The sequence below is a fragment of the Emydura macquarii genome, unplaced genomic scaffold (assembly GCF_026122565.2).
Source record: "Emydura macquarii macquarii isolate MOO-44397 ecotype Brisbane River unplaced genomic scaffold, CSIRO-AGI_Emac_v2 contig_1119, whole genome shotgun sequence".
NCBI lineage: Eukaryota > Metazoa > Chordata > Testudines > Chelidae > Emydura > Emydura macquarii.
Window position 1 is genome coordinate 11,629,937 of NW_027131256.1, and position 25,412 is coordinate 11,655,348.

At 44.8% G+C, this 25,412-nt stretch overlaps 1 long non-coding RNA gene across 1 annotated transcript in view; it reads left to right on the top strand.

The window, feature by feature from the left end:
• Window positions 1-961: 961 nt before the first annotated feature.
• The window catches only part of LOC137151882 (uncharacterized), an 87,254-nt gene continuing 62,803 nt past the window's right edge, over window positions 962-25,412 (top strand). Inside the window, exon 1 of the long non-coding RNA XR_010919389.1 lies at window positions 962-1,062. This is a non-coding gene — a long non-coding RNA (uncharacterized lncRNA). The remainder of the gene's footprint in view (window positions 1,063-25,412) is intronic.

Consider the following 25,412-nt stretch of genomic DNA (forward strand, 5'->3'; position numbering starts at 1 on the left):
ATTGGATTCCATATTGTAGCTGCCATCTCACGGTGCATCAAAAGATAAGAACTAAAAAACAAATCAATCCTCTCACCATATGAATATTTACTCACCAAAGCCTTTGAAGTTCCTGTCAATTGTTGCTATTTCTCTTCTTCCACGGAAATCTTCTGCTATGTCCACTAAGACTTCCTTCATAGCCGACAGAGCACCACAGCAAGACATAGGGCCAGATGAACTGTGAATATGGGACTGTGCTTTTCACTCAGCTTTATTGAAAGACTAGAATGCATGGTGAAGAGGATTTTATTGTTGCGTTGGTAAGTCCACTGGGAAATGTTACATTTAACAATAGATGCCGAGAGATGGTAGAGCAACAGCTAAAGTGCAGCTAGTGATATGGTGACAGAACATCTGCCTAAGATTAGCCTGCAGGAGGGAACCTGGATGAATGGATTTCCTCTTGCCTATGTGGAAGAATGAGACTGGAGGACCAGCTGAGTCCATGGCACTAATTCACGTGCCCCTCACTCTGGTGTTTGTGTGGGAGGAACTGAGGCTGAAGATGGAGGGATATGCATCATCCACCACACCAAAACTCTCAGGACTCTGAGGAAAAATTAAAGCAGCTTGGGGTTGCGTGAACTTTTCTATGGAATCTCCCCTTTGAGGCATTCCTAGGGACAGTAGCAGGTGGAGAAGTTGCTGGGAGTATAGCTCCATGGCATTTCTGCTGCCAGGAAGCTGCAGGTCTGAAGATACTCAGCCTCTATGTGAGAGGCTCTGTATAGCTTTAGTGGTTCTTAGGGAATCCAAAGTATAACCAGGTGGCTTGCTGTTTGGGCTGGAGAGCCTCAGGCTAAAGACAACCCTGATCATAGACAGAGCCCCACCTGAGAGGAATCAGGTACTTCCAGTATAAAAGCATCAGGAAGGTGGAATGAAGGGGAGTCTTAGAAAATTGCAGCTGTGCCTCTAACTACTACAGGGAGTAAAAGAAGACTCCTGTAGTGTTGAGTCAGCAGGGAGAAGGCTCTACCTGGGTGATCTTGTGGAAAAAGACAAGCTCCAGTCAGGGAGGTAGGGTGCAGTGCCCTGATTCTCAGGGAGGAAGGGTTGTGCCTAGCTGATACTGGGATGAAGGCTGGGTGAGCCTGTGTTTTATTTTTAAAGAGTTTGTGTTATTTTGGGTTACTGGGTGGGGAGAGACAAATGTCGGGTTGTGGCCTGGAGAGCCGGTTTGTATCCAGAGGACTAAATCACTGAGACCCTTTGAGGGAATTGTTTGAATTACTGGTGGACTGTGGAGGTTTTTAAGGGGACTTAAAGAGGGAGAACAGAGGGCAAGAGTGACTTCTGGCCCCAAGGGGGGATGGGGACTGTTGTTCAGGGGGCAGCTGAAACCTATTCAACAAGGCTAGGGAGGCTGTCAGCCTCCCTATTCCGTGGGGGGGGGTCCCTGTCCTCCCGAGGTATGATCAGACGCACTAGTGGAGTAACAGCCGTGTAAAGAAGATTGAATTTAGGTTGGCCATGTATTCTTTTTTTGTACCTGTGACCTGAACTAAAATGGTCTAGGTCCTGGGATGGGACATCAAGCAGAATAGTCTGCTTATTTCCTAAGCAATGCTGTCATCATGTGGCCATTTCATTTTGCACACCTAATATTAAACAATTCTGTAAATCCTTCCCCCAGGTGCTCTTTAACTATTTCTGTATTTACTCCTTAATGGTCCGTCAGATTATATGAAGCTTTGCCCTTTGTATTGAGTTTTATTTTTTCCCTCTCCCCAGATACAACATAGATTAAAATTTAGGTAGAAGTTCAGGATCCACCAGCTGTGTCAATGCATTAATTAAAAACTAAACAATGATTTAAAGATACTATTCTTTTATAGCACCTTCCGTTTTAGGATCCTCAAAACAGTTTACAAACACTAATTAATTTAGCCTCTTAGCACCCCTAGAAGGCTATTTCAATTTTATAGGTGGGGAAACTGAGGCACTGAGACTTAAGTGACTTGATTGTGATCTCACTGGCTGTATAATTGAATTTTGATTCCTAAAAGAAGGAAATACACACAAAATCAATCCAAAACTGAAAAGGGATTTTTTTCTTTTCAAGTTTAAATACTTTAATATAGGTACACACAATATTAGTAATCAATTATTGCATTTTGTTAGATGTCACGCTCACTGTGGTTTTGTATAGAAGATTTCAGAGCAGGTTAGCTTATAGCATTATTGTTAAACCCGGAAGAATTACCAAGATGGAGTTCTGATCTGTGTTTCAGAGTGTAATAGAAGCAGCACGGCATAGCCTTTCCTACTGAACCTGACATTCTCTGGTAAACACACACAGCAGTACTGATTAGAGCTGGAAAAAGCAGGGGTGGTTTTTTGTTGCTGTGAATAGTAAATTTCACTGAAAACACACATTTTTCAGGGCACCACAATTATTTGTGGGTTTGGGTCAATTTTAGCAAATAGTTTTGGCCAGAAAAGGAAATGTTTTTTAAAAAGAGTTTAAGTGGTCTTTCTTGAATTTTTTTTTTTTTTTTTTTTTTTTGTTGGATTCTACACTTTCAGCTCAAATTGAACGTTTTTTGTTCTTGAGAAAAGATGGGAAGTGGGTTGGGGGAGAATCCATTTTGGTTCAAAACAAACCAGTTTTTTTTTTTTTCTGATGGGCCAAACCAATAACTGATTTTTCACTCGTGCTGACAGGCAGCGGTGGGAAGACCTCTGCATTGCAGGGCTAGTACCTCACGAGGGGAGGAATCCTCTGGGTTCCAAACTCTCCCTGGAGAAGTGCTTGAGTGAGTCAGGACTGTCACAGGACATCTTCTCCCTCTAATGCAGGAGACTGGGAAGTTGGGCTCCACCCCACCTGTGCCATGTGGCCAGGCATCACATGATGATAGCTTGGACATGAGGCTTCCTATGAGGGACCCTGCTGGGCCAGATGGAGTTCTTCAGAAACATCTGCTTCTGAGTCTGCTGTGGGCCTGGCAGAGCTCCCTGCTTGGAAAAACCTGGGAGAGCCAAGGCCTGATGCACAGTAAATAGGAGAGAGAATCCTGCAGGGGTTCTGCAGACAAGGAGGGTTAGGGAAGAAATTTTCCCTATCAGCCAGAGGGAGAGGTCTGTCTGGAGCTACCTGCAGAGAGGGCAGGGATTAGGAGTCTGAGGACTGCAATGGACTGCTGAGCTTGGAGAAAAACAGTTGTTCTGTGTTAATAAACCAGACCCCAAAAGGTGGAGTAATTTGAAAGCCCCATTGGTGGTGACTTTGTTTCCCAGTGTAAGATGGGAACCAAAGCAGAGGCATAGCCTGACGCTGGATGGGGTGAACACCTGTTACAGGGACAAAACTGAAAGAGACCATTTTAACTGCAGAGATTTCCTTGAGGTTTAAGTGAATATGCAGGCTAGATGGCTTTACCTTAATGACTGTAATGGCTTATCAGCTTTGATCTGCAGCAAGTTGCCCAGAATAGGAAGAGGAATCTGTCCAGGAGAAGTTTGCCTCTGATGTTTTTGGATCCATGGTGAGATGAAAATTTAAAAAAAGAAACAGCCAGAAAAAGAAACACTGCTCCTCCTAGGTCAATTGTGGAATCTCTATCACTGTTCAAACAATTAACACTATTAAATCTTAATTATATAATGCCCATTTATCTTAAGGGTATAATAGGTACTCTACAACTGAAAGCTGATACAGATGTGAATGGGACCAAAACCACATGAAATGGAAACATTAATGATTAAAATCAGTATGAAACCTGTAGCCAAAACTTGCAAAGCCAGTTGGCTAAATTTAAGCTCTTTGATTTGCATTAGGCACCTACATCAGCAAACAGGAGAAGTTGTTGGTTGGTTTGTCTGTTAGGAATTACTAGCCAAGTTTTGAAGAAAATAAAATACGTACACTCAGATATGAGTTAGATAAACATTGCTATTAAAAAAACTCAGTTGGGCAACAAGCTTTACATGTTAGATGGCAGGAAAGGGCTTCCATCTGCTCAGCAGCTCCCAGGCTGCGTCCTCTTAGTGTTAGACAATCTAACTAAGAACGCCAACGGCGTCTCAGAACAAGGACCTCCTATCCTGAGCTCAGAGGGATGTGGCAAAAGGTCCCAGGAAGAATCTGTGTCCTGTTGCTTGGTTTTTTAAGTGGTCTATTGCAAGACACTTGTGAGCATCCTAGACCACACCCATGGTAGCAAAACTGGTTTAAAATCCACTTTCTATGGCTATTGTGGTGAATTTGCAAAGCAGGAAACTATCGTTACCATCAACCTGCCTCTCCACTGCAATGTCTCCTTTCCCTGGCTGAGGAGGCAGGGACAAACTCTATGGGAAGACCCTGACACAGGAAGGGATTTGGCACTCTGGAGAAGCAGCTGGTAGATGGAGGCTGGTAATCGATACAAACAGCAGGTTGCGGCAGAAGCTAGGGATCTTGTGTGGCATAGGCATTCTGGTACTTCCAGGACATTCTGGTACTTCCAGGAATGGTGCGACCCTTGCCCCTACCTGGAGTTGAGGTCATGTGGGCAGAGGTGGAGTAGTGCACTCTCCATTAAGGCATCCCCATCTGATAACAGGGAAAACCATATCTGGTTTTGTCTCTGTACCAAATGGCAGGGACACATTAAACCAAACAGTCCTGCTTTTGTAAAATCAGATCCATGGCTGGCCTACCAGTCAATATTGCTGCTGGGAACCTGTTGGTATGAGAAATGTGGGGAAGCAGCAGAGACTCTGCGGGGGGAGGGGGAGAGAGAGAGAGCTCTCTCTGTCTGCCTGAGGGGCCCAAACAAGAACGGTTTCATCTTGAGCAGTAACTGTTTAAGCCTCTACCTAGGATATTTGCAACCTCTCCTGCCAGCCCTAGTTCAATGTCATTTCCCTTAGCCATGGGTCTGAGTGATTATTGATACCCTATGACACACTGCACCCCCATGGACACCCTTATGATGTCATTGTTTAATGCAAAATGTCATGTAAGGTGTTTTTTGAGTGCTCATGACATACTGAACATTATTGTTATAGTTTCTTTCAGTGTCGTGTGGTTATGAAGCTCTGCTATGTAATATTCCCAAATGTCTCACCCATGGCTTGAAGCTTCCCCCACCCCTTCCCCCCACACGCTGATCCACAGTGAGCAGAATTTCCTTCCTCACCCTCCTGAGTCTTTTGTTCTCAGACACTGAGGGGGAAAGTCCTTTCCTTCCTGGCAATCCTGGGTAGCTATGTCCCTGTCTAGTGCAGGAGGGGGCTACCTCTACTTTCTCTTTGTCAGCTACTCCATTTGCATTCTGGCTGACACCTCCTTCTGTGTTAGAAGTCAATGGGGGGGGGGGGGGGGAAGGAAGGGAGGCTTTTGATTCACTTTTTCTGCACTTCCTAGAGAAAAATATGGATTTGGCTTTAAAGCCCCTGTTTATTTCCCAAAGTAACACATCACAAGACATACATAGCCTCCCATATTCCCACTGTAGGAGTCCCAGGACCTTCTTGGGTGGCTGTAGTTTCTCAGACCACAAGCAGATTCACCACATCCATATCAGTGTGCCTGCTACAACATGTCCGTTTCAGGGTTAACTGCACCTTTGACACCCCCTCTGGCCTTTCTTGGGAGCATGCCCATTTAAGGTTTCAGGCTCCCATATGTGTCTCTCCCTTCAGACTGGGGGTTTATGCTTACAGTCCAGCTAGACCTCACGGTGACTATCCCAGTAGGTCTGAGTGGGTCCAGTAGCTGTGGATAATCTTTCCCCAGAGGCTACTATGCCATTACCAATCTACCTTCACAAAGCAAAATACGTTTGTTCATAAGTTTAAAAAAAATTACAGTGAAAACACAAATAGTTGGTCTGTGCATGCTAAAAGCTTATCAGAGGTCCCTTCCCTGGGGCTTGCTAGGGCCCTAGTCTGTCTACATCTTTCAGAAGGTTTTGGTGGGGGGACCCTTTGGACAAAAGGCCCTCTCCGTTTGCTGGAGCAGCAAGAAGGCCCTGTCAGTTAAAACTCAGCTTTTTAATACCAAAAGCCCTTCCCTTCTCCTTTGTCTCTGGAAGTCCAGCCCTAATTAGTATATGCAAACACCCTGGGGGGTGGTGCTTCTCAGCAATTGTTCAGTCCCCAGCGGTAATCCTCCCCATGCAGTATAACTCAATCCTACAGAAATCATTTATAGATTTCATACAATAGTCCCCAAAGCTATTGCATGGGGTTGCAACATCTGTCAGTCTGCGTCATCACAGTTATTGGGCTGGGAGTCAGGAGAGCTGGATTGCTGACTCACTAGGAGGATATCCCATGGCTGTCGGCTCTGCACTAAGAGGTGCCACTCCATGTATTCTTTTGCAGTGTAGTGGGGAGAAACTGTCTGTCCTTTTCTGGGCCCCTGTGTGGAATGGCCCTTAATCCACAAACTCATTACAGTAAACCACTTCCAACTGGTGGCAAGGAATGGATCCAACGCAGCTCTCATTTTGGCAACAGGAGGCAGACGCAGAGCATGGTAGAAGGTATTTTGTTAGTGGTGCGTCTCTATGAGAAGGTGATGGTGTGCTGCTAAGGAAATCATGCAGGCTGCACGTGGACAAAGAACAGCGGAGGCAGCAGAGGCAGATTTTAATTACTTGTCTCCTCTTTGCTGACCGGCGCTTGTGGATCAGGACTGTGAGCCCAATGGGGTAGAACTTCACTGACGTGTAGATCTGAGATGACCAGCAGTGGCTTGAGAACTTCTGCATGACAAAAGGGCCACCTTTATGGAGCTATGTGAGGAGCTCATCTTGGCTCTTCAGCACCAGGCCATGAAGATGAGGCTGTGTCAGCACAAAAGCATCTGGAAGCTGGCTATCCTAGCTTGCTACAGGTCAGTAGTTAATCAGTGTGGCGTTTGCAACCCAACTATCAGTGCCATGGTGATGAGGCTTGCAAGACTATTGGTGTGATTCATCCATCGTTGGTGAAGACTGCTAACGTCCCTGACATAGTAACCAGCTTAGAGCACATGGGTTTCCCAAACTGCTGGGGCGATTGATGGATGAACCCATTGTCTGTCTCTTCCCCTCCCGCCCCACATCCTCAAGAGCACATAAATATGTCAGCTGGAGAAGATATTATTTGCTTATTTTGCAGGCCTGGGTCAACCGTAGAAAGAGATTCATGAACACTAACCTGGGATGCACTGGCAGGATGCATGGTGCCAGGGTATTCTGAAGAGCCAGTGTTCTCCAATTTGGACAAGATGGGACTTTGCTCCTGCCCAGTAATATGGATATAAACTGGGTGTCTGTGCCCACTGTTAGAATGGGTCTCCCAAAATATCCTCTGCTGCCCTGGCTCATGAAGGCCTACTCTGATGAGAGAACAGCTGGCAGAAGGTTAATTAAACACTGAGCAGTTATAAGATGGTGGTAGAATGTACATTTGGCTGAAGGCAATATGTTGCTACTGATAGAGCGCTTTGGAGGCCACTCTGATAGCGCCATCCATGTTGTTGGGGAATGCTGCTCGGTGCACAGCACATGAGGAGAAGGGAGGCTACTTGTGCCAGGAAGGGTCCATGGCTGTACTGGGTTACTAGCCTGACACAGCCAGCCAAAAAGCACCCCCCCGATAACTGAGGCTGAGTGCACACAGCAAAGAAAAGTAAGGGATGCCTCCTGTGCCCACATCCTTGCTTTGGAGGGGGAATAGTGATGATGTGAGTAGGAGAGTGGATTATGTGATACACTGTGAGCATCAGTGTACCTGTGAGACAATCAGTTTCACGTATTGTTAATCTGAATTTGAATTAAAAACTGTTTTGAACTGCCAGTTTGTTTCCTAAGAACTCTCTCACTGGGGATTGAACAACAGCAGCAACACCTCAAAAATAACCTTCCAAATGTCAATATCCCCTCAGATAATCAGTGTACCTGTTCCCCCCCCCTTGCATGGAGGTGGATATCAGTGGGTACTCTGCCCAGAGACTGGCTCATTTCCCCCTCAGAATTGTCCAGTGATGTGATACCATGGAGGGGAGGCCACTAGAGCAGGCTGGACCAGGGTAAGGGGGTCTGCTGCCTGCAGACCATCACCCCAAGCAGCTGCTCGAACAGTTCTGTCTGTGCCTGGTGACCCTGCTCTATGAGTAGGAGTTGTGCTCTGTGTAGTCCATTGCCATCTTCTCTTTCAAGAGATGGTTGGAGCAGCTGGCAAAGCCTTCTGCAGCTGATCATCCCTGGCCCTCTTTTGTTGATGGGCAGTGCCCTGCGTGGGTGCCTCTTTCCAAATGGGATAGAAGTGCCTGCAACATTATGCAACAGCACACTATTTTTTTTCTGTGGAGGGCGAAATGAGAAGTATCTCCCTTTAATGTTCTGCATCACAGCAAGGGAAATACCGCAACATTTATTTCATGGTCATGCAGTCTCCTTGATTCCTCTGGTCAGAGGCTGCTGCATCCCAGTTTCTCCTGATTAAAAGAATGGCAAATACTTAATATACAAACTGGCTTGTATGGCGGATGGGGGAAGTGGGGCAGGGACTTGTTACTAGTGATGGTCTTAACATTATTTAGGCAGAGGTGGCCTTGGAAGATGCCAACTTGCTGAAAATTCCAGGTTGGAAGAGAACACGTTCCAGAAAGGCATCCAATACCAGGGAGAACTTTTGTCACTTGGTGATGAATGTGGAGATTAATGCTGGGTGGTATCTAGTGAGCTACAAAGGAGTGTAGAAACCTTACTCTTTCTGGAAACCTGACAGACCATTTGGAATTTCTTCTATATGAGACGTTCCCCTGCATCATTACTCAGGAGTGGACTACAATTTGGGCAGATGCAGTCAGGATGCTGAATTAGGAGGCAACAGCACAGCTATGCCATTGTAACACCGGCCTTCCATGTGCAGTAGCCAGACCCCTGCATCTGTACTACTGAGACTTTGCAAGTACTCTAGACATAATATTGCCCTAGGCCATGCAATGGATTTAACATCCAGGCTGTCTCTGAAAACACATTGCTCAGCTTGTACTAATACCTGCTTGGCTTCATGCAGCAGTGCATATCCTCATAAATCATTGGTTGCCTGCCACTGCTTGGAATCTATCTTGGCTTGTACGTGGCCAGGGAGGGTGCGGGGAATAGTGAGGACAGGGAAAATGGAGATCGTTTACTCACAAGTGAAGCTTTGACTACAAAGCCAGCCCCACAGCATGAATAGTCCCCCACTAAAGGAATGAGATGGGTCATAAACAGGCAAAGCTGGCCCCCATATGTTGTCATATCCCCCATAACAATAACTTCTAGACAGTCTGTCTTATATGGCTGTAATGAGGCTGTTTCTTCTGCTGTGTTCTCCTGGTCTGTTCCCCTGTCTCCTCTGCAAAGAGGTCCTTGAACTCTGGCCAGAGGTCATCTTGGCTGATCCTTGACAGTGGGTGTTTTCTCTAGTCTATTTGCCCTCTCTGGTGTCTTAAGTCTCAAAAAGCTTGATCAACAGGAAAGGTCCTGGGTCTGGGGGCTTAGAAGCAGCTGGGATTCAGCAGTAAATGACTGGCTCTGGTCTCTCGGGCCCAGTGCCAGGTACAGATCCCGTGTCTAACGCCCTTCTTGGGCAGTGGATCCCACAGGTCAGCTGCCTTGAAAGCTGGAACCAGTGCTGCAGATCCCCCACGATCCCAGTTGCTTAAGCACGTTTCCACCCCTGAGTCCACTTGGCTGTTGGCTCTAGATAAACACTTCAGGGACAACGTGGCAGTAAATCAAGGAAGTTAGGCTTAGCAAAGGACAGCTCGTCCCTGTATGTCAGGAAAGGTGACAGGCCATTCAGACTCCTCCACCTGCCTTCGTGGGGATTGTCACGGTTACCGGTTCGGTACTTGCCTAAAACCAATCAATGTGCAGGGCTAGAGCTGTACCAAAGAGGGAGGGGAGGAGAATAGGCAATGCCCCCACTCCTTTCAGACCAGTGTCACCTTTGCATTCCCCAGTCATGGGGGATGAGGGCCAATTTGCCTTTCTGCCACAAAGCTAAGTCAGAATGGTCTCCTCTCTGATCTGGGAAGTGCTCTATTGGCAAGAGCTCTCCCTCCTGTTTAACCACTAGCCGGCCACATGGGAACAGGAGAGGTTTGTGGGGCCTGTGGGGAAGGGGTAAGGTCGGGTGAGGGGAAGAAGAATGGTAGGACTTGAGCTGGTGACTTATGTACCAGTGGGGATGAATAAAGATGTCTGTCTTAGCTTGTCTGAGTTCTGTGCATTTTGGTCCAGATTAAGCATTGTTTCTGTGGGATAGCTGCTGAGCCTCTCTGTGGATCTAGACTTGTAACGGCAAATAAATCTCTCTTCCATCTCTACTTATTAGGAACTTAAATGAGTCAACAATGTCACACGGGGGGAGGGTGAACATTGGTCTGGGATGCATTAGCAGGAGTGTTGTAAGCAAGATAAGAAAAGTAATTCTTCCCCTCTGCTCAGCCGTGATAAGGCCTCAGCTGAAGTATTGTATTCCGTTCTTGGCACCACGCTTTGGGAAACACATGGACAAATTGGAGAAAGGCCAGAGGAGAGCAACAAAAATGATTAACAGTCTAGAAAACATGACCTACAAGGAAAGATTGGAAAAAAATTGGGTGCAGTTAGTCTGGAGAAGAGAAGACTGAGGCAGGATGTAAGGTATAAAGAGGAGGACAGGACACATGCATACCAGTGTGTCTACCTCAGAGGGGTGCTGTGAAGCTCAGTGAAGTAACTTTGAGAATTTAGGGAGAGGTTTTCAAAAAGTACCTCAGAGAAATTGCCACAAGTTTCATTGACTACCCTCAGGCACTTATGAGACTCTCCCCTGGAATGTGTTAGCCCCAATTTTTTTCAAATCTGCTGATATTTTTTCAATAAACACTTCTGTTTTTATCTTCAATTTTTATTAAAACACACGTCCTTTCTGACAGGCTAGTCATCCCATCCCTATGCTAGATCCCAAGTAAAATGTTCTTAGGGAGTTTTCTAGGGGTCATGTGGCATAGATAGGACACAATGGTCATTTTCTTTTCCTGGCTGCATTGAGGACATGGTAAGAAATCTGAGAACAAATTTCTCATTAGACAGAAGCACCCTCTTTCCTTCTCTAGAGGTTGTGCAGGGCCATGGGCTCTTCATCAGTGCTGGAGAGAAGTCAGCCTTCCACTTTGTTTGTTTTTCTTTCTCCAGTTCAGTAGAAGCTATTAGCAAGCTAACAATTGCAAACCATTGCTACGCCTATTTCTTCTTGTAACTCTGGCGGGAAAGCGGGGTGTCTCAGATACCACTGCATGGTAACTCTATGTAAACGTGAGCTTCAGTGCAACCTCTCTACTTCTTACTCAGTAAATATACCTCACAACTGCTACCTCCTGGAGAAGCCAAGTCTTCTGATAGATTTTTCCACTGGAAAAGGGCAGACGCTCTTCATGTGCAGAAAAGGGGATGGCATTTGGAACAAAAAGGGATATCTGAATGGCAGAACAAAAGGTGACTGTTTTACTAGACACCAAGAACTGCATATCCTCTCTGCTCCTTCAGGAAGAAGCTCTCAGAGACTGCCTTTGTGAGCAATAGCCTAGGGACTCTGAGCGCCTGTTCTGCTGAGCTGGGAGCATAAAGACAGGCAGGATGGAGTCAGCTGTCTTCGTTTATGTGTTTGGTTAGTGTTCATTGCTTTAACGGCTAGGGAAAAAAGTCCTGTTAAGGGGAAAGGATTCTAGGAAAAAGGACAAGGTATGAGAGCTTGTCTTTGAGTGAGTGTCATTTTCCCAGCATTCTGTGTTCCCAGTCACAGGTTTAAAGTCAGTTTATTTCATAGCGAGAGAGTAAGTTTTCCTGATTTTTATTTAACTGAACAAAGAATCATCATAGATGTATGATTTTCTATACTGGATCAGGCCTTAAATTAATCTGCTCTGCTATCCCGACTCTTGCACTAGGCAATGCTTCAGAGCAAGGCAAAGGAACAAAACAAATATCCTAAAACTATGCAGAATTCTGCATGAGAAACTGACTTCCTCGCGCAAGTGGGTGATCAGCTTGTGCAGTGAAGCATGAGATTTGATTATCCTTATCTTATTCCAACCTTATTGGAGTTGGTCTAGCTGAAAACGTTATTAGTGGTGACAAAGTTATCTGGCCCTTCTGCAAGTCTAGGCCTTGCAGCTGCGTTAATGATTTTTCCGAGGCAGTGAATCTCACCGGTTGGCTATGTGCTGTCAGAAGCAGTAATTCCTTTCAAAGCTTCTATGTTTGCTCTCCTTCTATTTCACTGAGTTCCCTCTTGCTGTGGTAGGATTGGCCAAGAGAGAGACCGCATTATCAGACTGCATACATTGCAAAGCTTTGACAATTTTGTCATGCTACTGGGACTGAGATTCTGTATTGCATGCTTTTTTTAAAAATAAAAACTGCACGTCAGCCCAGCAGATCTGTGTTTTGCAGGCAGCGCAGAAGCAGATTCTGCTTCTGTCAATATAAGGCAGCGTCAGCGGAAGTTTCAAGAACAGCCTTTTAAATGATATTGGGACTGCTGAATTGCATCAATCTGCACTTTCAAACTGATGCAATTGAATCTGTGTCCCCTAGATGGCAGCAGAACAACGGTAAATGGCTCAATAGGCAGCCAAGACTGTCATATCACACAACCAGAATTAAAGTTCTGTCAGAGTTACTGCAGTTTGCAGGTGGTGGTTTTCTTAATACTTCCACAAATCTGCCTGAGACTGCAGACTGCCCCCACATTCTTGGCAATGTCTTCAGTTAGATTGAAAATGAATAATCATCATTTTGGACATTTTAAATACGCATGTGGATCCCTAATTGGAGTTTACATTTCTGAGCCATGTAAGCACTTATGTATGTGTAAATCTTTTTTCTAATGAAGCAACTAGACTGAAACACGAGCAAATCCTTTACATCTTCTATAGGAATAGGGTAGTATCCCTTTAAATAGTTTGATCCCTCTAGTGCTCCTCAGTGTGTTCTGGGACCCTTTTAGAAGCTCCCAGGAAACGTTCAGCACAGCAGGATGTGTGTAGCTAAGCCTTGCACGAGTTGTGTGTATTTTGGTGTGACTCATTTGCACCACTCAACACCAGACTGGGGCTTCCTGCTGATTGTCTGGGGATTAATTTCAAACCAATGCCCACGGTCTGCACACCGCCATGCTTCCTCCCACTTTGCCTGTGGCCCTTGCCGCAGCTGGTAGGGTCCACGCTGTCTTTTTCATGATTTGGCCCTCTGGCTAAGCCACAATCTGTGTTTCCCCCCTCTCCTACCTTATGGGGGAGGTTTGGCTCCTCAGGAGTCTAGCCACTTTCCCAGTGGCCACTGCAGTTTCTCAGTCCCACCACCTCTTCAGTGGTGCCTGCAGCAACTTATTCTGCCACTTCCCTAGTGGCTAGTAGTCGGGAGAGGGACTCAGCCCTGCCCACTACTCGAGGTCCCGGCCCAGGGACCCTAACGCTGTTCCCCCCCTGCACCTTGAGTTCTTCTCTCTGGTGCTGGGAGCCTTGGCTTTAATATCTAAAACAGGATGGTCGACTCCTGTGATTCGTATCGCAAGCCTCCTGAGGTGTGCTGCTGTAAAATCAGAGCTCCTGGAGGCATCTGATTAGGTGAGAATCTCAGCTTTCATTAACAAACTAGCTTTCTAGCCCACACGGATATAGAGAAAAGCTGGAAAACACAACTGAGGTGAACCCTAAAGGCTCAGACACAAGAAGGCAAACAGCATCCAAAATGTTTTTGTTCCAAGGTCTCATGACTTCTTAGCTGAACTGATGACTTTCTGAAGCCTGACTCCTGATCTTTGAACGCTTGGGGTTGGCAGCACTGGGCAGGGAGGAATTTGTTGACCACACGGATGAGCTGTGAAGCTCCTTTTTTTTTTCATGGGCATGTGGGGAAGGCATGGACTTGAGGCTGTGGTCTAGGAGCAGTAGGGTGGTTGGATTTGAGGACCCAAGGGAGAGGACAAAAGGGTTGCTGCAGGGGCAGGAGAAAGGGACACAGTGCTCTGGCAATCTCCTGCCTGTGCAGTAGCCCTTTTCTCCTCTCCCATCACACCTTTTACAAGCTGGGAGGCAGGTGGCTCCCCTATGATGTCTCCAAACTATGTCAAGAATTTACACTAGGGGGATTCTCAGGCAACTTCTAAGGCCGGCTTTAAGTCTGCTTTGCATTATCGGAGCAGCACAAAGCAAAGTTAGCAGCTGCTAGGATCTGGTCCAGGATCTCCATTGTGGTGATTCTAATAATTACATTTGTCCACCACAATAATGCACTGCAAAGGCAGTTCATTGAACATAAGAGGCAATGATTTTATTTGTTGCTGTATTTTACCCTGGGTAAAAGCACGGCAGCAATGGATTGTTGAGCTGATATAAATCAAACCAAATCTGCTATGAAAAAGGGCAATTGCCCACTCAAAGTAACTGCTCTTGGGCAGGATTTTTCATTATGCCTTTTTAATTCCCATGCAAGTGGTAGTACATAACCTCCTGAATATGTGCAGCTGAACACAGTCAACTTGCACAATCTTCAGAAAAGATGCCAGTTTTATGTCGAGAGTTGTGTTTTTACTCTCGTTTTCCACAATCAGCGTGCGAAAGTAAGTCCGAGTCCTGTATGGCTGTTATTAGGCATGTGAACAATGAAACAGAGCAGGTGACCTGTATGTGGCAATATACCCTTCCTCAATCCTGGCTCTCCTAGCATGAAAGTGAACTTAAAGTAGGGAGTTTGTGACCATTAACATAAGGGTTAGTGTGTAGAAGAATCTTTTCCGCCTCCTCACCAACCCTTTTGCTGATGTCTGGTGTATGAGGTTCTGTGCTCTTAGAGATGCTGGCTGAACTTTGATATGAAAGTCCTGGCACTACTGGAGACTCTCAGGTTGGCACTTTGTGATTGATCCATGCTGGATTTTGTCTACAGATCATATTCTCTTCTGTGGTTCTGTGAATTTGATTGGGCAGCGGAGATCCTGATGAGCACTGTTATTTTTGTAAGCAAAAATTCAGGGCACCAGGGCAAAAAAAGGGCACTGGGGAAGGTTCTAGGCAGAAGCACTATAGTGAAAGAGGGACAAAGGCTAAGCCACATCAGGGATAATGTTAGTAGTCTTACTCTAATAACGCTTCTTGTGCAGTGTTAAAAGAAAGTGACTTTCCTGGATCCTTTACTATTGCAACAGGACAGGATAATTCCCATACTGAATGCAGATCATGGGAGCAGGAGTGGAAATATCATGTAGTCTGCTGTTATGCTACTCATGCTAGTCACCTTGATTGTTCTTTGTTTGTAAGCTGTCTCTAGATCTTTTCCCTTTACAGTCTGTTGTACAGATTATATTGTAAGATTTATTTTTATTTAATGCCCATCCATACTGGCATGGCTCAGTCTCAGCCTGGCAACAGCAAGGAGCTTGATGTGCATTTGTCTGGTGTTGCTTACTAGCTTTTCCATGCTGAAGAGCTGAGAAGACTTCCAGGAGGGCATGCTCTTCCAATGTTTTAGTTGCACTGGCTTTCATGGCACTTTTGCCTTTTGTGAACATTTATGAGAATAAAAATTCACCCACCGGAGTGCTCCTGGGAAAATGGTCAGATTCTTCTCCCACTGATGTCAATGGAAGTGCTGAAATGGATATCAATAGAAGTTAAGAGCACCAAGAAGGTGATTTAGCAGTTTTTGCTCCATGAGATATTTGTTTGCTGTATATTCCCAGCTTGAGTAAGGACTTTTCAATTTGGCCCATTAGCTGGAATAAATCCATAAGCAAATTAGTCCTGTGGATGATGATGTACTACACAGTATCAACATCTGCAGTATAATTTGTGTGTTGTCACGTAGGGGTCCATTTGCTAAATAAAATGAAACAAGTGAGGGACTTGTAGCCACAAATGAACGTTTTTAGTTTAAAGGCAGGTGACTGGGAAAATGATTTATGCAGGAAATGATCAATGAAGACTTCATAGAAGGCTATGTAATGCTCATTGAATAGGCCTGCTCGTAGCACGTAGGAAGCAACACCGATGTGTGACTGGCACTGCCATTTTTACTGTTAGGATGATGTCCCACCAGGTGGCAGTGCAATTCAAGGAATGCAGTCCCAGCCTCCTATGGTTTTTCGCGACAGATACTCTCAGAACACATGACTATTTCAAAAGTGCCCAACTTCTTGAATGTGACAGGTAGGTTTCAGAAAACACACCACATCAATGGGTCTTCATCACTCAAGATGACAGAGCATTGATGCCAGGTTTCTGTGCATGTCCCCAGATCACCTAGGAGCCCCTTGAAAGAGCTTCCTGGATAGAGATTAGATTGTAAACCAAATAGTACTTTCTGATGCTGCAGCAGCATCTCTGAAAAAGCTGCTTTCCAGGGGTAAGTTGGAGAAATAAAAGTAAGTAGAATTTGGGGGCAGTTGCATTTCACCCATTATCAAATATCTAACCCATCCATAGGTCTTCCACTGGGTGAGAGCTTGCACTTTGGATCCTGATGTCATCTCTACTCTTAGGGTTTTATGCTGCTGCTCTTCTAATCGTTTTTATAATGCACCCATCACCCTGGTATCTAAGTACCATCTTTCTGATGTGTTCAGAGATCCGTGACCAGAACAGTAATTTTGTTACCCACATCATTGAAGAGTCATTGCTTTAGAATAATGTGAAATTTGTCATTGTCATGCTGAAACTCACTGGTCAGGATCAAAGTATGCTATGTGCTACCCTCTGTACCCTACAGAGGATAAGTCTGACAGTTCTCAGTGAACAGAACCGCTATTTACCTGAAGCTGTATAGATTCATGTTTTTATCTCTTGAGGCCCTCAGTATTTCAAATTCTGGATGAGCTACTGCTAGCGTGACAGCTGCTATCTTGACCAGCGCACCAGGGTTTGAACTAAGGAAGCAGGGTCCCTTTCCTTTCTACACCAAAGAATGGGTTCTGAACTCTTCTCATCACCCTTCTACTTTTTCACCTGGCACTGCCCAAATGACCTCCTCAATGTACATATGTCTTGGCAGCATTCCTATCTTTCTAGCTGAGGAGGGCAGAATGCAGCTCCCTCCTGCATCTTTCACCTCTGTTCACAAAATAATTAATGCTTACATAGCCAGCTTCCAACTAAGGAATTCAATGCACTTCACCAAAACAGCTGAATGGAGCCTCCCAGTACCCCATGAGAAGGGAACGTGCACAGGGCCAGGGATCACTTCAACAGCCCGTCCCTCCGGTGTAAGGCAGCCAACTTAGAAGTGGCGCACAGAAGCAGTTTAATACAACACAGGACCAGGAGAGGACTGAAAATGAACCAAAGTACTGGTTATAGTTAGAACTGCAGGGAAAATTTAGATCATCAGACTGTAATCTCCTGAGCTGGAATTTGACCACAAGGATTAATACCCAATCTCTTATGATGGGAAAGATTCTACGTGGCTGCCTCCAGCAGCCTAAGCTGGTGCACTGATTCATTTCTGACTCCGAGAGAAGAATTCTTCCCTCTGGATCAAACCACATTTCCCGAAGCCCTTGTCACTGTTTACATGGTACATGCTGACAGCATGATCAGTGCTGTCTAAAACAGAATATAAGATGGGGCAAAAATTTCAGACGCTTATAAGTCCCATTTTCATAGTCACCTAACCAGCTTAGACACTTTTGAAAATACCACCAAGTGCATAACTACACTTTTTAGAGTCTGGCCTTAAGTTGCTTAGAAGGTTAAATGCCTTTTGGAAATGAGTCTAGCACTACTAAATTATTGAGATGCTTTTGGAAAATTTAACCAATGGTCCCTGACCTAAGGAATTTACCATCTATACTAATGGTCTCCTCTTCAAATGCTCACTCTGCCTGAGCCTGCTTAGCTTGTGAACTAAGACAGGATTGAGCATAATGTGCCATGAATCTAGGCAAATGGGCCATTTGGTTCACTAGAGAGGCACATGAGGCCTTTTTAATTGTCTCCCTTTCCTTCCAGGGCCCCTCTCCATAATGCTTCCAGTTCCTGAGGAGTACAGAGGGAAGGAGTGAGGGTGTTCTGATCTTTCTTCATGGTGGTGCTGTGTTTTGCTTCTGCGGAACTAGTCTGGAGAGGTTGCATGCAGCTGACTCTGGGATTCTGAAGTGAAGTGGCGGGTTTGTTTGTGTGACAAACCAGATGCAAACTGCTAAGCTATTACCCACAGCCTGTGAGTGTTTTATCTCTGTCCCCAGTTCTCTGGGAATGAAAGGAAATGTTTTGCTATTAATATGGCTGGAAATGCATTTAACATGAATAATAATGATCTCATTAAGATCCGACCAACCTGTTTTTTACATGGGGCGGTTTGCATTTCCATAGATAAATTGAATGTTAGCCTTTGAGTACATACAAATTTGTAGATAATTATAAATCAAGATTAGTCCGATTAGGTGAAAAATGAGGGTCAGACACAAACCACTCGGGTCAGGCACAATCGCCTTTGCTCTCACGCTACCACTGGTCAATCGAGTTTCAGATAGTTTGATGAACTATGAGTCATTCTTAAACACAGCCACATTTTAATAAGATACTGGTAATTTCTGTAACATTTAAATCTATTTTAGCTAAAAGAATATGCTCATCAACCCTCTAACTTCACCGAGGTGTCCAGAAATGGTTTTAGGAGCTCATTTTTCTGACTTTGTCCTTGGAAAAATCTTCCCCTTTTACTAAAATGTGTAGAGTGTATGTGTACTTTTAGGGCTGTGTCCATTTGGGATTTACTTCAAGGTAGTTGTCATTCAGTGGATCCCTCCATTTTAACACTGTATGCCCATCCGGTGTGTGTTGCCTCCAGGCTACCTTACCTTCTGGCAGACATTTTATATGGATGGTGGAAAACTGGATTCAGTTCAACTCACATAAAGTGAAGATAACATTCCCGGACTGAGGAAAATGTTTCAAGGCACATATCAGTAGTGTATGGATCCTCATTACTCAGGGAGCTAGACAAAGGTTCATCAGAGAGGTCCAGAATTTAAGAGTTGCTCTGGATTTCTCTCTGATCATGGAAGCCTATGCTGTGACACTGATTCTGATTGGCTGTTCTTTCTGAATTCTTTGGAAAGTCTGCTCTTCTTTCTCCAGCATGGACCTCACTGTTATGCCAATCCAACATGCTGCTTCTAGGGAGGATCCATGTATAGTCCTGAGCTAACAGAAGCTAGGAACATGGAGTGCTTCCTATGTTATGGCATGTCCTTCGTTTCTACATAGCAAAGTCAGTAGTGCTGTGATGCTGTTTATCCTTGTAAAGCATTCAACTATTATGGTGATGAATGAAATATAATTGCCTAAGTAGAGGTCCCTTTTCCGTCCCAAGACTTAAGAACATAACGGCTATACTGATTCAGACCAATGGTCCATCTAGTCCAGTATCCTGTCTTCCGACAGTGGCCAATGCCAGGTGCCTCAGAGGGCATGAACAAAACAGATAATTATCAACTGAGCCATCCTGTCGCCCATTCCCAGCCTCTGGCAAACAGCAATCCCTGGCTATCCTGGCTAATAGCCATTGATGGATCTATCCTTCTTGAACTTACCTAGTTCTTTTTTGAACCCCATCATAGCAGAACTTCTCAAACTTTTTTGCTGGGATCCCCTTCAAAAATATTTCAGGCTGTGATGACACCCCCCCAAAAATGACCTCCCATGCCATTCCACACCCTCATACTATGTCACCCTTACTTCTGTGCTGCTACTGGGTGCGGCGTTGCCTTCAGAGCACCCAGGTCAGCAACCGCTGCTCTTTGGCCACCCAGTTCTGAAGGGCTTTGGCTATCAGCCGTGCACAGGGCTGACAGCCACAGCCACGGCATATGTGGGGGCTGACAGCTCGCAACCTCCCATAATAACTTTGTGACCCCTTGCGGGGTCCTGACCCCCAGTTTGAGAACCCCTGCATTACAGTCGTGACCTTCACAACATCCTGTGGTAAGGAGTTCCACAGGTTCACTATGCATTGTGTGAAGAAATACTACCTTTAGTTAGTTTTAAACCTGCTGCCTATTCATTTCATTTGGTGACTCCTAGTTTTTGTGTTATGAGAAGGAGTAAATAATACTTCCTTATTTACTTTCTCCACACCAGCCATGATTTTATAGACCTCTATCATATCCCCCCCCCCCCCTTAGTTGTCTCTTTTACAAGCTGAAAAGTCCCAGTCTTATTAATCTCTCCTCTTATGGAAACTTTTCCATACCCTTAATCATTTTAGTTGCCTTTTTCTGTGTCTTTTCCAATTCCAATAAATCTTTTTAGAATGCAGCAGCCAGCTCTGAATGTAGTATTCAAGATATGGACGTACCATGGATTTATAAAGAGGCAATATCACATTTTCTGTCTTATTATCTATTCCTTTCCTAATGATTCCCAGCATTCCATTAGCTTACCTCTGCCATTGGTATTGCTTTCCAGCATATTGTGGGATCTACTGTTGATTCATGTTTTTCATTTTACGTAGGAACTAAACAACTGTATACAGCACTGATCTTCAACCTTCTTAATTGATCAGAGTTAGGCTGTAATGTTAAGTGAAATTACTTCAGTAGGTGGTGGTTTCCCTTTCAAAACTACCTGTAATTATTCATTTAGTAAAATCCCTTTTGTCTTAGGAAAGTTAAATGGCACGAGATCTGTGTTACAATAAAATGCGTGAATGAGAACTGTGTGCACGCCTGTGCACAAAACACATTTTCTTTTTAAATATATTTTATTTATCTTTTGTTACAAGCTTGCAATGTAGTTATAATTTGATTTCTCACTACGAAATTCAAACAGACCTAATGAATTTTTGGAATCAGGGGAAAAAAGGGTGCTTTTAATCAGAGAAATCTATAAATATAACCAGAAAAGGGGTGAAATATTTCAATGGGGAATTATTTCAATACATAAATACTGTGCACATGAAAGCCAGATCTCTGCATTTCCCTTGGCAGTTAAAGTCGATGGATTGTGAATTAGAGCCTAGCGTGATTCGAGTAAGATTTATATTTTATGTGATGATCTCATAGACTTTGGCACGGTTGTTGATGTATCTATGGTATAACTGAGTGTAATGGAGTGAACCCAGCACAAAGTAAATCTGGGACAGTTACACTCTTGTACCTTTTTTAAAAAAAAAAGTATTCCTGGATATCTGAGTCTCAATCTCTCTTTTTTTTAAAAAAAACCCCTACTTTAGGGGTTTCAAATCCAGTGAAATGGACTCAGTTTGTGATTTAAAATAGGGTCCAGGATGGGAGCACGCCAGGTCCTTTGCTATTTGCAAATTAAAGATTGTAGCCTATTTTCTAAGTGAAACTATGTCCATGCTCTTTCTCCAGTACACTATAAAGAATTTTACAAAGATCGGTCAGTGTCATTGTCTCCGTTTTACAGATGGGTTAACTGAGGTACCAATTAGTAATTTCCTGTCCCATTAAAGAGCCAGGGTAGAACCCAGGTCTTGCTTCCCAGTCCAGTGCCCTATCCCACTGGGCTATGTTCTCTTCAAATACCATCTTAAGATGGTATTTATAGGAAACTGTTTTTCTCCTAACTAGATGGAGGAACAAATAACTGTCTAATTTTTCAATAAAACATAAGGGCTAGATGTTAGGGTTTGGTCATTACATTCAGGGTGTACATGTGGCTTTGGGATGCCTTTGCAATTCCTTGAACTTGGGGCCAACAATGGTTCTGAATAGTTCCCCTAGCATAATGCAGAGCAGCTTGGCTATTCTGGTGTTCTGGCTGCCTCAAGCCCCAATGGCCTCCTGACAGCCACAGATCACTGGGACATAGAGATGCCCTAGCCATGCCCTTTTCCTCAGCTGCACCATCTGTGCTGGCTGCAGGGAGATGGGTGGCATGGAAGCCACTACAGTGGCCTTATACCACTGGAGCATGTGCCAATGCAGCAAGAATCCTCAGGGATCCTTTAAAGCCCAGGTTTGTGGCTGCACAGTGTCTGTAGTGGGGGGTCAGCATCTGGCCCTTCACCCAGGGGCTCAAAAAATTGTGGGCTCCAACAGGGAACAACCTCCCATACCGCCCGGGAGTTCATGCGAAGGAGACAGGTAAGAGATATTTCCCTCCTCCCCGGTCTTGAATATCTCTGATTCTGTGATGGCAAGCTCAGTCCAGTACCGTTTGAAGGAGCAGAACCTTGCTTTCCTTTAAATGATTCTTGACAGGAAAAATAATAGCTGGAATGTGTATTCCTCCCTCGTGGTACCTGGACACGCAGTGAAGATAGCTGGTGGCAGAGAGGACAAACTGATGAGCTCATTTCCCAAACATAGGATTTTTCCGCTTCATGCGGCAGAGTGGAAAGCCTGCCTGAACAAGGGGGAAAGCAGCCATAAGCACTGCACAAGTAGTTCCACTGCACAGATCCCCAGAAGGCCAGTTTCACTCCCGGTTCTAGGGTTAGTGCAGGGACAGAGGGCGGGAAGCTGTTTGCTCCTCCTCCTTTGTCATTGTTGGGGGTTCCAGGCAAGGGCTAGGACAGCCCCAGTGATTCCCTAAATGAGCCTCTCGCTGCCAGAGCCTGTAGTAGGATTGTGGCACTGAGGAATTGACAGGGTGCAGGTCTGCCCAAGCTGCACCACTTCTTCCCCTGATTTGCCCCGCTGTGCCCCATCCTCAAACACCACCTGTGCCGGGGAGAATGTAGTGGGAATGGGGAGGGAGGGAGCTGTGGTGGCAGCGGGGTGAATTCCACCCTCCACCCCCACTCCTCCAGAGGGTTTGCAGAAGCCTATATGCTTGGACTTGCAGTTTTTGGGAGGACCTGTCCAGGCCAGGGTGGGGAGAGGGAGGACCATGAGGGACTGGCAGGGCAGGGTCAAGTAACAGTTGCTCTGTACAGCATGCTCCCCTGGTGAATGTCACGCTGGTCAAAGCAGTGTTCATTCCCTTTGTGCAGCCACTATCGCACTCGGAATGGGCATCAGGATGCAGGTATGGCAGGAGACCTAATGGCAGCACGGCTTCTATAGGAATTGTGATTGAGGAGGACAGCCCCTATTGCAGATGCACCAATTGCTCTGCAAATCTGCTGTATCACCCGGCTTCCAACACTGCATCTCCTTGTTCCTTTTTGTGAGGCTCAGAACCCGCTCATGTCAGGGAATCATTGTCTGTGAGCCTTTTCCTTCTGTCTTGAGCACTTCCATGTAAGGGACACATTTGGTGCAAAATAACTAATCAGATTATCTGCTGATATTAAGCTATAGATGAAGTGAAGCCTGGACATAAAAACAGTAAAGGAAGGTAGTTATTTTTTCATAGCTGGTCTGGAGTTCACAAGCACTGTGGTGTTTACAGCTGTGCATGCTTGTGAGTTATGAGAAGATCGTTAGCAACTAAAGACATTTCATGGCAGTGACATAGTTTCCAATAACTCCAGCACAGCCAAAGTTCCCAGCAAATAAAGAAAAAGTTGAGTCCAATGAATTGACTTTTTATTATTTGAAAATTGCTATGCATTTGTTATAAATGCTTGGGAAGCAAGAGTAGAACATTATTAGAAACTTGTCCTTGGGGGCATATCTGATGCCGTAATACCAGCAGAGTAGGGAGAGGAAAGCACTCGCATGAAAGCAGCAAGGTCTGAAAAATATTGTTATAAGTAACATGCTACTAAAACTACAAGCAAATGCGTGTTTGAAGCTCTAGATAATGAATGGCATTTCACCTTGTCAATAGTTTCTTTAAACCCCCTGCAATGTTGTCCTAGCAATGCTTTCTTTCTAGAATAGTTCACAAAGCATTAGGGAAAATGTAGCCTACAGCTGAACACATTTATATGTAAATATATGTATGGAAAATGACAACTTTTAGTTAACAACTTCCAAAAATTCTAAAACAGTCTGTTGGACAGTGAATAGACACATCTGGTTTTGATCTCGCTCTAATATTTATGCAAATGAGAAGTCTTCGTTTAGGCCCTGATTCAGCAGGATATTTGAGCACATTCTTAGCTTCAAGCACATGAATAGTCCCGCCGCAGTCAACTGTTCTGAAGTCGGTGGCTTTATGCAAGTACCTAATTTTATGCACATGAGTAAGTGCCTTGCTGAATGGGGACCATAGCAAACAAATCCAACAGAAAATAATTGTTATGGGGAACCAGCTCCTACTGAAGCTAATTTGCAAAACTTCCATTGGAGTCAATGGGAATAGCACTGGGCTCTGACTGTTAGGTTATGTGCTCAATTCTTTGTTCTGAACTCAGTAGTAAAGAATTTCTTTCATATCAACAGTATAATCCAATTATGGACAGATATGACTGGACACTTAAAATCCTAGGAAAATGTACCTCGTTTCTTTGGTGTATAACTTCAGGAATGCCTAACTGGTGACATAATCAAATTGTTCTCTAATTAGGGTGTGTGACGTGTTCCCTCGGGGTGCAGCCGGGAAGTGTCAAATCGTTGTGCCCCCTTAACTCTGCAGGCTGCGCTGTCTCACAATGCCTTGCTAATGAGAAGCAGCAAACCCCGCCAGGCACTGTTATCACCTAGCAAACCAGCATGCGGAACACCACACCCAGCTAACATTGCATGAATGTTTACTTGGGTTGCCTCTCACACTGTGATGCTGTTAGCAAGTTACAAACCTTTGTCAGGTATTGCACTTACACAGACATCCACAGGCAGGGATACACCCAGCCGAGTTACATGAATGATTCCCCAGTCACTCATGAACCAGCAATAGAGAGGCACTAGCTAGTTCCCTCCCCCCAGCTCTCCTGCCTTGCTCCCCAGAACTGTACAGTCTTGTGCTGGTCAGAAGCCTGGCCAGTGTAAATTCATTATTCTGTTCACCACTTATTCAAAGGAAAGTGGACATGCACCAGGCTTTGTAACCTGAGCAGGTTTCCCAATCATTGCAACACAAACACACTGTTTTAGGTAAAATATTAAACAGATTTATTAGCTACAGAAAGATAGGTTTTAAGTAATAAGTGGTAGGCATAAAAGATCAGAGTTGGCTACTTAAACTGCAAATTAATTTTGTTTCTTAAGTTCTATAAACTAAACAGGATTTGAATCAAGCAGTATCTCACCCTGACAGGTAGTGCAAACAGGTCATGTTCTTCAGTAAAGAGGCTGAAACACACCTCCAGCCCAGTATCCCATCCCCAGTTCAAACGTCTTTTTCCTCCTGTTTCCAGGTGTTGAATTGGGGGTGAGAGTGAAGCTAAATGATGTCACTTCCCCTCTTTTATAGCTTCCTCCAGTTTGCTGGAAAGATCTGTGGCTGTGATGTGGGGGGCCGCCTCTATTGCTCAAGCAGTGTCCATTGTCTATGTTCTCTCTCTGTGAAGTCTTCATTGTAAACAGTTTCTGAGATAGTGGATTCTTTTCTTGTT